We start from the raw sequence: 13,552 nt of genomic DNA, 5'->3' as shown, positions 1-13,552 counted from the left end.
AGAGGTGTTACACTGTTGATGAATCATAACTCAGAGCCTCCGCCATATATGAGGCAGGGGTTATTTGGGAAGATTGCAAAGTATACTGAGGGTCCATTCACATGTCCGCACTTTGGGTCCAGATCCGTTCTGCAGTTATGCGGAACGGGTGCTGACCCCTTCATTTTCAATGGGGACGGAAAAGATGCAGACAGCACACAGTGTGCTGTCCGCTTCCGCATTTCCGGTCCGCGGCTCCGCCAAAAAATAGAACATGTCCTATTCTTGTCTGCAGCGGACAAGAATAGGCATTTCTATTAGGGTGCCGGCCCGGTGTTTTGCGGATCCGAAAAACACTGCGGACGTGTGAATGGACCCTTCGAGTGATATTGTCACAAGATGGGAAATGCGCCCTGCGAAACCACGCCCCCTGGTGATACGACAGCATCCTTAGCAACAGAATGCAGTGGTCTGTTTCACCCCACAGCTGGCATGTGCTGGAGGAAACTAGCAGTGGGCTGATTGCTCAGCTGTTCTATTCCTGTGTGCTGTGTTCTGACCAGTGGCGTAACTACCGGGGAAGCAGGGGAAGCGGCTGCTTCGGGGCCCGGGCTGCCAAGTGGCCCGGCGCCCCGGCAGCGTGTGTGACAGTTTATTTTCAAGTTAGCAGTGGCGTAACTACCGGGGAAGCAGGGGAAGCTGCTGCTTTGGGGCCCGGGCTGCCAAGGGGCCCGGCGCCTCGGCAGCGTGTGTGACAGTTTATTTTCAAGTTAGTTAAATATGATCGATTCTTGTTGTTCAGGGCCCCTTCACAGCAGCAGCGGCAGACCAGGCCCCCTCGCTAATGTGATCTTAATCTTATTGTCTCCTGAAGTCTCCTGATGTGTCTGGGATTCGAACCCACAACCTTCATGTATCAGAGGCAAAATATTTACCTACACAGCCATAAGGGCTGCATTGCCACTGATTGAAAAAATATGAGACTTCTACTGTTATAGCTGGCTAGGTGTACATCTATACACATGACAGCTGCCCCAACACACCCAGCACTGCTATATCTCTATATATGATAGCTGCCCCAGCACACCCAGCTCTGCTACATCTAATACACATGACAGCTGCACCAGCACACTTAGCTTTACTATATCTCTATATATGACAGCTGCGCCAGCAAACCCAGCTCTGCTACATCTATACACATGACAGCTGCCTAAACACACCCAGCACTGCTACATATATACACATGACAGCTGCCCCAGCACACTCAGTTTTGCTATATCTCTATATATCTATCTACTGTATAGCAATACTTAGAGATATATAGATGTAGCAGAGCCAGCTAAAACAGTAGAAGTCTCATATTTTTTCAGTCATTGGCAAGGCAGCTATTATGGCTGTGTGGTTAAGTGCTTTGCCTCTGATACAGAAGGTCGTGGGTTCGAATCCCAGCAGAAACTTTTCTGAAATACAAGCACTGACTCCATATATGGACATACAGGGCGGGACACAGGAAGAGGCTGCATCGCATCGCTGACATGGAGGTAAGTAGAAGTGTTAATTTATTTTTTTAATACCCGACTGTTACTGCCATGGGGGAAGCGGGAGGCACTTGATACTGGCACATGGGAGGGAGGGGGGTTGGCACCTGATACTGGCACATGGGGGGGAGGGGGGTTGGCACCTGATACTGGCACATGGGGGGAGGGGGGTTGGCACCTGATACTGGCACATGGGGGGGAGAAGGGTTGGCACCTGATACTGGCACATGTGGGGGGGGAGAGGCACTTGATACTGGCACTTTTTTTGGGGGGGGGGAGATGGCACTGTGATACTGGGACATGGGGGGGAGGAGAGAGGCACTTGATACTGGCACGTGGGAGGGGGGGTTTGGCACTTGATACTGGCACGTGGGAGGGGGGGTTTGGCACTATGATACTGGCACATGGGGGGAGAGAGGCACTTGATACTGGCACTTTTTTGGGGGGGAGATGGCACTATGATACTGGGACATGGGGGGGAGAGAGAGGCACTTGATACTGGCACATGGGGGGAGGAGAGAGGCACTTGATACTGGCACGTGGGGGGGGTTTGGCACTTGATACTGGCACATGGGTGGGTTTGGCACTATGATACTGGCACATGGGGGGAGAGGCACTTGATACTGCCACTTTTTTTGGGGGGAGATGGCACTATGATACTGGGACATGGGGGGGGGGGGAAGAGAGAGGCACTTGATACTGGCACATTGAGGGGTTTGGCACTATGATACTGGCACATGGGGGGTGGGAAGGAGAGAGGCACTTGATACTGGCACATTGGGGGGAGATGGCACTATGATACTGGGACATGTGGGGGGGGAGGAGAGAGGCACTTGATACTGTCACATGATGGGGGGGCATCTATGGGGACACTTACTGGCACATTATTGGGGGGCATTATGGGGGACACTAGGCCGGCAGCTTATCAGAGGCAGGACACTGAGGGGCATCTACTAGGGCACTATATATGGGGCATTTTATACTGGTACATTATGGGGGGCACTAGCAGGAAGGGGGGAGAGGAGCACTATGAGGGAATTTACTGGGGGCACTATATACTGTAGGGGTATTTTATACTGGGACATTATGGGGGCACTATGGGGGCACTATGGGGACATTAGCTCAACTGGGGGCATTACAAGGGGGTATTTTTGCACGGTCACATTATAAGGAGAATTATTTCTACTGGGGGGGCATTATGGTGGGCTTTATTACTCCCCCATGGTATGACCCCCTAGTAGCAGCACCAGCCTCTCTCTGCTCTGCTATCCCTCTGCCCCTTCTCCAAAACCTTATTATGAAATCTTTCTCATTAGGATAAAGCACAACAGCAGCTCCACCGAGCCCCCGGGCAAAGTGTTGAAGTGGTGTCCGAGATCCCCAAGGGCCAAGCCAAGTAACTGTAAATTTTCATGTGAAATATGTTTATGTTATACACATATAGCCTACACTGTGCCCCACAATATACAGTATAGCGCTACACTGTGCCAAAGGAGTGGGGTTTACACAGGAGGAGGGAGGTGCGAAGCACGCTGGGGGGGCCCTTACAAATATTTGCTGTGGGGCCCAGTCACTTCTAGTTATGCCCCTGGTTCTGACTAATGGAGCACTGAGTCATGAACCTATCAGCTTCTGATCCTGGGACTCGGTGCTCTATTTAAACCCCTTCCTGGGCAGATACCATTGCCAGTGATAGGTTTTCACTCCCTAGCTGTGGTCCTAGTTCTGTTTTGTGTGCTTTTGGATTGCTTGTTGGATTGACCTTAGCTTGACTTTGAGCACTCTCTGTCTTGTGATTTGGTACGGTGTTACCCGTCTGGTTCTGACTTTGGCTTGGCCATTCTGACTACCCTCTTTCATCTGATTTGGTACTGCATTGTCCACCCAGTTTCGACCCAGTCCTGTACGACTTCATCTTTGCATAGTTTCCTCTGTGTGTCAGTCCTGCACCTAGCAGAGTAGGGAACGTTGACCAGTTGCGAACTTGCCGCCTTGGGTTTGCACTAGTGCAGCAGGGAGGCTCAGGGGTTAGCACTGGGGTCCTGGGTTGAAATCTGACCAAGGACAACATCTGCATGGAGTTTGTATGTTCTCACCGTGTTTGCGTGGGATTCCTCCAGGTACTGTTTCCTCCCACACTCCAAAAACATACTGTGTTCTGTCTTCTTACACTTTCACACAGTGTGCAGTCTGACATTCAGCATAAACCATTCCTGTCTTCCAAATAAGAGGACTGTTCTTTGTAGTCTAACTTGTTTATTGGTCAACAGGTTGTATATATGATTGTATACGATTGATTGACTTGCAAAACTACAAGAATACAAATAACAGGTATAAGTATTAAACATAGGATAGCATGTACTATAACATTACATTGACAGTGAAGGCATATGGTAAAATGGCTGCCTTTACATAGGATTGCATGACTATCTAACAATAACAACAACTCCCTGAGTAACAATTACAAACTGACTGAACAGCTCTGCATAACATCATGTCCCTGAAACAAAGGTAGTTCTTTCACCAGATATGCTTTTACAAGCATGGTGGAGTTTAAGAAGGAGACATGCATATTACAGCTCTGATGATGTGTCCTGGAGACTGGAGATTTCTCTTTCCCAGGATGCCTTGCAATAACTCACTATGACTTGCACTACCCACAATGCAGTAGTCTTTGTAACAGGAGAACAAAGTGTAATACAATTTAACACTGCTAGATGGTTGTATAACCGCATTAAACACTCTGAAAAACCCTGACTCTGGCAGAAGTGATCTAAAATAATTTTCCAACCCTGCTGGGCAGAACATACTGATAGGGAACTTAGATTTTGAGCCCCATTGGGGACTGTGTGATGCTAATGTCTTTAAAGCGTTGCAGAATATGCCAGCACTATGCAAGTGAGTATATTAAAAAATGACTGTACTGTCATATATGCGATTACTGTACTACTGTACTGTATGTTACTTCGAGTCACTATATGGTCACATATCTAGTAGTTACATCAAGTCACTATATGGTCATTTTTGGTCACTGTATAGTCACATATCTAGTGGTTGATACTGTTGGATGTACCACAACTCCCATTCTGCACCTTAGTAAATAGACGAGACTTGTTTATTTTCTAAAACCGACCTGGTTACTGACTGCAGCACCATTCACCGGCCGCTGCACCTAAATCTCCTGCCTTGTACCTGTACAACACTCATAACATCGAGGGAACCCCAAACAGGGGCATAGCGAGGGGGGTCAGCCAGGGTATGTACCTCGGGCACAGAGGCTGGGGGGGCACCCCTTGACAGTTCATTTAGATGGTGAAGCAGGGAGCCGTCCGCTCCTTGCTTCACTGTTCAGCTGATCTCCAGCATTCCCCAGCAGGCCGCACAACGAGCTGCTGGCTGTGTGGGAGGAACGGTGAAAGCTCGGGAATCAGCCTCCTGCACAGCCAGCAGCGTGATGTGTGTGTGTGAGCATGTCCTGCTGCTTCTTCTTTTTTTAAGGAGCTGGGGAGCCAAAGGGGGGCCCAAGCAGAATATAACTACAGTGAGGGGCCATAAGAAGGACATAACTACTGTGAAGGGGCACAAAAGTAAGCACAACTACTGTGAAAGGTGGACATAACTACTGTGAAGGAGCAAAAAAGTGGGCATAACTTCTGTGAAGGGGCACAAAGGAAGGCCACGGCGCCCTATGTGCACCATAGAACTTTTCCATCTTTACTGGAAAGCCTAGCTACACCTCTGACCCCAACTACCATCAAGCAGGGGCCCCAACATCAGCAGTCACTGTACGGTCACATGTCTAACTGCTGAATGCATACCTCCCAACTTTTTGGACATTCAAAAATGGACACTTATGGTTCATTGTGTAAAAGATCCATTTTTCTTCCATATCTTTACACTTCAATAGTTTTCTCTTATGAAAATTATCTGAATATAAAAATTTCTAAAATTCAAATTGCATCATATAATGAAATAATATACAAGGAGGACTCTAATATGCACATGGGAAACAGCCAAACACTTTCTGGATCAATATTGTAAATGCAATAATGAAAATCTGCACCTCAGATCAAAAAGATATTTATGGAGCAAAGAGGGACAGGGGGACTTGGGTCAGAAATAGGAACTGTCCCTCAAAAACAGGGACACTTGCGAGGTTTGTGTATGGTCAGTGCACTGTAAAGCATGAGGCACAGTGTGTGCTATACTCGGTGCAGCATTCAGTCCTATCTGTGAGCTCTCCCTGTATGAAATGATTGCTGCTCGGCACCGTCCTGGCCTACCGCCTGTCTCCAGCGCAGTGTTAATTGGGCAGGTGGACTGCGATACAGGATGTAACATGCTATCCCTGTCTCCTGCATGTCTCCATGTGTGCACCAGCTGCTTTACCAGCTCGGAGCTGGATGTCTTCAGATTCTCAGGGCTAAATAATTAACCCCCGAGTCAGAGGCAGAGAAAGACAGCTTACTATTCTGCTCAGCCCCAGGGACATACTGATTTGCAGAACACAGTGATGGGGTCCTGGCCCTGTAATTCTACGGGGCCTAACCATAATATAGCAGTACACAGCTGAGCCTCCTGCTTTTATCACCCCTATTTCAGGTTCTTCCGCCTTGTGAGATATTATACAGGATGACTATGGAGCAAAATCCATGAAATGCCCCCCCAATGTATATAGTCTCATTGACCACAGGGACCACCTAGACCCAAGGTACTGTGAGCTCCTGGGTAATGTGATAATGGAGTCAGGGGCATAAATATAGTCAGTGCGACTACACAGGGGGCAGAGTATTCCACATCACAGATCCTCACCCCATACTGATGCTGCATCATCCCCATCAACCAGTCACGAAGCCTCTATGATTGTATGAGCTGCTCTGTGATTGGCTGATACTGAGAGTTTGCATGCCTTAGCAGTCTTGGAGGAAATGGAAGGAGTACTGCAGTTTTCTCTACAGGTAGATTACATCTTCACTGCCCTACACCAAAGGGATGTTACTACTAACTCCCTTAGGCCCCTTTTACATGGGTGAGAATTCCGTGCGGGTGCAATGCGTGAGGTGAACGCATTGCACCCGCACTGAATCCGGACCCATTCACTTCAATAGGGCTGTTCAGATGAGCGGTGATTTTCACACATCACTTTTTCGCTGCATGTTCTATATTCTGCGTTTTTCACGCAACGCAGGCCCCATAGAAATGAATGGGTTTGCGTAAAAATCGTAAGCATCCGCAAGCAAGGGCGGATGCCGTGCGATTTTCACGCATGGTTGCTAGGAGATGATGTAAGTAAATTGATAAAAGTCAATTTACTGTATTATTTTCCCTATCTTCATTCAGCAGGACCTGCGCTGACGTCACCATGTTCACCACGTGGTGAGCGCGATTACGTCATCAAAGGTCCTTTGGCAGGTCCTGAAAGAAGAAGAAAGAAGAAGATGCCGGCTGCGAGAACAAGTGGATGAGGTGAGTTAATTTTTTTTATTTATTAACCCCTAAAGCCACATTTTAGTAAGCATTCTGTATTAAGAATGATATTTTTTCCCTTATAACCATGTTATAAAGCAAAATAATAAAATATACAGAATACCCAACCCAAACCCGAACTTCAGTGAAGAAGTCCGGGTTCGGGTCTGGGTACCACAGTCAGTTTTTTATCACGCGCGTGCAAAACGCATTGCACCCGCGCGATAAAAACTGAACGTCGGAACGTAATCGCAGTCAAAACTGACTGCAATTGCGTACCTACTCGCACGATCTTTCCTGATCGCAGACGCAACGCATCGGGACCTAATCCAGACAAGCTCGTCTACAAGGGGCCTTACTGTTTCAGACCACCAGGGATATTATTAACTCCTTCACTGCCCTAGCCCTCCAGGAATGTTACCATTAATACAGTGACCCAGTGGATCACTGCAAAGGGTTCATTTAATCCTAAGGGTTAAATGGGGGTGATTAGTTGTTAACGTACTCTTTTCTATGTATTATATATACAAAATGGTTATGTAGGTGCAACAAATAGTTAACTGGCAGTCCTAGTTAGATTGCCAGGAGACAGTCTGGATCTGCTCCATCCCCCATCCCCCTGGCTAGTAGGAACTGTGAGATTCTAGAAAAGGTGTAGGGTGCAAAAATAGAGTGATACCTGACAATAAATGGAATGGATTAGAGATGATCTTTTTGGTCTACATCCATTGAGGAGCCAAACAGGGTCTAATTAAGAATAAAAAAGTCCTTTGTTTCAGGTAATTGTAGACAAAAACAATGGTCCACGTGTAAAAATAAAAATGGTCCACATATGATGTGTTTTCGGGGCGCTGCCCCTTCCTCATATGTAGAATAAGTAAGTTTGCATAAGTACAGGTAAACAGCAGATTATCATGATATAAAGACACTCAAAAAGGCATCAAGGATGTTCTATGGGGGCGGGGTTAAATTATAATAAATTATATTATCATGAAAGTGAATAGAGAAACCTATAAAATAACATGCAATATATCATATTAACAGATGTAAATGTAGGAGGCTCAATTTGCTGATGATATTAGGAGTCATCTATATATATATTATCCAGAGAACGGAGCGCTGGAGGCTTTCCAAGAAAAAGCAGGACGACAACTCTAGTACGCCTACACTCCAAGGAAGTCACAGTGAACTGTGTTAGAGGATCATACTCGCTAGATGGAGGAACAGTGCAGCTCTCGTGTACGTGCGTGTTGACACCAGAGAACAATTTAAGTGAAAGACTACCTATGAGAGAAAGAGAATGGACATTACGGGGGTATTGGTTATATGCTTGCCCATTCTATTATTACACTTAACCAATGACCACCAATACATCCCGCCCCCCCTTGTAACACATCTACCCATGTAAACCCCAAATAAAACCCTGACAACCGAATGGAATGTATTGGCCACAGCAGCCATTTATTAACATAAAATACATAAATAACCATAACTTCCCCAGAACAACCTAACGGGGGAGGTCCTTGGAGCCCCAAAACCCTGAGCTGCCGAACAGGGGTGAGCAACTTTTCTTCCAGCCGTTACCCCCAGCTCGGAAGCACCACAGAATGGCCCCCTCGATCCACCGCAACAGCTCTCCCATCATGGGAGTCCAGCCCCAACCGTGGAGCTCTCCCAATGTCCTCAAGTTCCAATATACCCAACTCCAAGGACCCCCCACTGCCACAGCCGCCGGGACATGCACAACCCCCATTGCCAAACGCCCGTCCAACCCATAACAACCTTCACCAACATAGGGATGGTGGGTGGCAGCTTCTCTCTCTCACCAAAATGGCTACTGTCTTCCCCCTCCCTCCTGTATTTAACCCCTTCACTCCTCCCCCTTACTTAAACTACCCAATCCCACTCTCCCAGGGTCCCCTAACCAATCCCATTTTTCCCTGCCCACCAATCCTATACTTTCGGGGGCTCCCTAAACCAAACCCCCGTCATGTGGGCCTCCCCTCAAGGGCTCTGCCCCCTTCCTCAGTCCGGCCATTACTTTTTTCTCATGGTTGAGAACCACTTCAAAGACTGTGCCTTGAAAGAAAGTAGGTAACATACGTTTATGGCAATAAAACTTTACTGCCTGTGGAAAGTGTATATTGCTGTGGTGCCCACTACACTTTGAGATGGACTGACAATCTGGATCTAAGATCTGCACTTTCAGCCTGGGATTTGTAGAAAGAATGAAATTTCACTCCTTGGGTTATTTGGGAAGATTGTAAAGTGTACTTACAGTGATACTGTCACAAGACGGAATTATGCGGAACGGGTGCGGACCCATTCATTTTCAATGGGGCCGGAAAAGATGCGGACAGCACACAGCGTGCGGACAAAAATATGGATTATCTATTGTGGTGTGCGTTTGGATTGACCTTAGCTTTCCTTTGAGCACTCTCAGTCTCGTGATTTGGTATGGTATGACCTGTCTGGTTCTGACTTTGGCTTGGCCATTCTGACTACCCTCATCTGATTTGGTACTGCATTGTCCACCCAGTTCCGATCCAGTCCCGTACGACTTCATCTTTGTGTAGTTTCTTCTGTGTGTCAGACCTGCACCTAGCAGAGTAGGGAACGTTGACCAGTTGCGAACTTGCCACCTAGGGCTTGCACTAGTGCAGCAGGGGGGCTCAGTGGTTAGCACTGGGGTTCTGTGTTCAAATCTGACTAAGGCCTCCTGCACACGAACGTATTTTTTTGCGGTCCGCAAAAACGGGTCCCGTTTTTCCGTGATCCGTGACCGTTTTTTCGTCCGTGGGTCTTCCTTGATTTTTGGAGGATCCACGGACATGAAAAAAAAGTCGTTTTGGTGTCCGCCTGGCCGTGCGGAGCCAAACGGATCCGTCCTGAATTACAATGCAAGTCAATGGGGACGGATCCGTTTGACGTTGACACAATATGGTGCCATTTCAAACGGATCCGTCCCCATTGACTTTCAATGTAAAGTCTGGGGTCCCTTTTATACCATCGGATCGGAGTTTTCTCCAATCCGATGGTATATTTTAACTTGAAGTGTCCCCATCACCATGGGAATGCCTCTATGTTAGAATATACTGTCGGATATGAGTTAGATCGTGAAACCTCATTTCCGACAGTATATTCTAACACAGAGGCGTTCCCATGGTGATGGGGACGCTTCTAGTTAGAATATACTACAAACTGTGTACATGACTGCCCCCTGCTGCCTAGCAGCATCCGATCTCTTACAGGGGGCTGTGATCAGCACAATTAACCCTTCAGGTGCCGCACCTGAAGGGGTTAATTGTGCTATCATATCCCCCTGTAAGAGATCAGGGCTGCCAGGCAGCAGGGGGCAGACCCCCCCCCGACCCCCTCCCCAGTTTGAATATCATTGGTGGCCAGTGCGGCCCCCTCCCCCCTTCCTCCCTCTATTGTAATAATTCCTTGGTGGCACAGTGGGCCCCCCCCCCCCCCCCCCCCCCCTTCCCCCCCCTATTGTAATAAATCGTTTGTGGCACAGTGTGCGCCCCCCCGCCCCCCCCCCCCCTTCCTCCCTCTATTGTAATAAATCGTTGGTGGCACAGTGTGCGCCCCCCCTCCCCCTTCCTCCCTCTATTGTAATAATTTGTTGGTGGCACAGTGTGCGCCCCCCCCCCCTTCCTCCCTCTATTGTAATCGTTGGTGGCACAGTGTGCGCCCCCCATTGGCCCCCCCTCCCTCTATAGCATTAACAACATGGGTGGCCAGTGTGCGGCCTCCCATCTCCCCCCCCCCCCCCCCCATCATTGGTGGCAGCGGGTTACTAGCAATAGTACAATAGTAAAAGATTCATACTTACCTGGGAGCTGCGATGTCTGCTTCCGGCCGGGAGCTCCTCCTACTGGTAAGTGACAGTTAATTTAGCAATGCGCCGCACAGACCCTGTCACTTACCAGTAGGTGGAGCTCCCGGCCGGACACGAACATCGCAGCAGCCGGTAAGTATGAATCTTCTACTATTGTACTATTGCTAAGTAACCATGGCAACCAGGACTGTAGTAGCGTCCTGGTTGCCATGGTTACCGATCGGAGCCCCAGCGATTAAACTGGGACCCCGATCAGAACTCCGCTGCCACCAATGATGGGGGGGGGGGGAGATGGGAGGCCGCACACTGGCCACCAATGTTGTTAATGCTATAGAGGGAGGGGGGGCCGATGGGGGGCGCACACTGTGCCACCAACGAATTATTACAATAGAGGGGGGGAGGGGGGGGCGCACACTGTGCCACCAACGAATTATTACAATAGAGGGAGGGAGGGGGGGGGGGGGCGCACACTGTGCCACCAACGAATTATTACAATAGAGGGAGGGGGGGGCCGCACTGGCCACCAATGATATTCAAACTGGGGAGGGGGGGGAGGGTCTGCCCCCTGCTGCCTGGCAGCCCTGATCTCTTACAGGGGGCCGTGATCAGCACAATTAACCCCTTCAGGTGCCGCACCTGAAGGGGTTAATTGTGCTGATCACGGCCCCCTGTAAGAGATCGGGTGCTGCCAGGCAGCATGGGGCAGTCTTGTACACAGTTTGTAGTGTATTCTAACTAGAAGCGTCCCCATCACCATGGGAACACTTCTGTGTTAGAATATACTGTCGGTTCTGAGTTTTCACGAAGTGAAAACTCAGCTTTGAAAAAGCTTTTATACAGACGGATCTTCGGATCCGTCTGTATAAAAACTAACCTACGGCCACGGATCACGGACACGGATGCCAATCTTGTGTGCATCCGTGTTCTTTCACGGACCCATTGACTTGAATGGGTCCGTGAACCGTTGGCCGTGAAAAAAATAGGACAGGTCATATTTTTTTCACGGCCAGGAAACACGGATCACGGATGCGGCTGCAAAACGGTGCATTTCCGATTTTTCCACGGACCCATTGAAAGTCAATGGGTCCGCGAAAAAAAACGGAAAATGGCACAACGGCCACGGGTGCACACAACGGTCGTGTGCAGGAGGCCTAAGGACAACATCTGCCTGGAATTTGTATGCTCTCACCGTGTTTGCGTGGGTTTTCTCCGGGTACTCCGATTTCCTCCTAAACTCCAAAGACATACTGTTAGGGACTTTATACTGTGAGCCCCTTTGGGGACTTTGTGATGCTAATGCGCTGCAGAATATGTCAGCGCTATATAAGTGAGTATAATAAAAAATAAATCAATAAAGCTGGTTGGTTTCCAGTCAGGGGTGCATCTAGCCTTTCTGCTGCCTGAGGCGAAAACTGAAACACCCGGCTCAGGCAGCGCGATAGTGATGACGCCGGCCTCTGATAGGCTACAGGAACTAAGACTAAAGCCAATTCCAGTTAGGGCTCACTGTGTTTGTGTTTCTTCCTACTTTGCTGAAATATACTTAGGGAGTATAACTACCATAATTTCTGTTGCCTATACACAGCTATTTGGAAAATACAGTTTTGTAATATACCTCATAACTGTGCTTGTTGCTGCTCTGTGTGCTACTACGTCCATCATCTATTCAGTAAGGAAAGACTTTGAATATTGTAAGCAAATGTGCCTGGTCATTGACTCTACCATCCTTTTTCTGGCCCTATACCTTCCCTCCTACCTTGCAACCCACCATCACACTCATCTAACATCATGGCACCCCAGCTACTATCAGCCAGGAGCCCCAATAACAGGGTGTGCCCCGATTGGAAGAAGGTTTGCGCCCCTCCATTCATTACATGTTCACAGGGAGCGTTGAAGTGTAGACAGCCACCAAGAACCACTGCCACTCCTATCAGTGCCACAACTACCACTCCCCTACTCACAGGACGCCCCTTCCTACATTAATACCTTCACTCCCTTCACTCTGATAACCAGAAATGTTATCATTAACTCATTCACTGTCCTAGACCACCAGGGATGTAATCATTAACTCCTTTCACTGTCCTAGACCACCAGGGATGTAATCATTAACTCATTTCACTGTCCTAGACCACCAGGGATGTAATCATTAACTTCCTTATTGCCACAAACAGCAGGGATCTTACCATTAACCTTTTCACTGACCTAGCTCAGGGATCATTAACCTCTCTATGTAGTAGACAACCAGGAACGTTACGATTAACCACTTCACTGCCCTAGACAACCAGGGATGTTACTATTAACCCCTTCACTGCCCTAGATTAACCACTTTACTGCCCTAGATAGCCAGGGATGTTATTATTAAGCCCTTTAACTGCTTATCATTAAGAATATCTAACCATTTCCCAGAAAGCTAACAGCAAAAATGTTAAATGTGATCAGATGTATGTTGCATGTATTCTGGCAGAATGTGATCCATATGCTGTTTGCTGCACATGGACTGTTAGTTGTCTGTTTCCGCCCCGATGGTAGCGTTGCATAGTATGGAAGATTTGATTGCGAGTTCCCATAAACAGGGAAGATCAGAATGATGTTCTGTGTCTACACTTTTATACAAATGACAGGAAATAGGTTACAAGAGTTGCATTAATCTTGTCATATTGTAGGGTGAAGCACACCTATCGCTAGAGATAAGGGACAGGAATGGTATATTCAGCACCTTTGG

Source organism: Bufo bufo, chromosome 1 (genome assembly GCF_905171765.1).
Source record: "Bufo bufo chromosome 1, aBufBuf1.1, whole genome shotgun sequence".
In the NCBI taxonomy this organism is placed as follows: Eukaryota; Metazoa; Chordata; class Amphibia; order Anura; family Bufonidae; genus Bufo; species Bufo bufo.
This window is presented reverse-complemented; position numbering follows the sequence as displayed.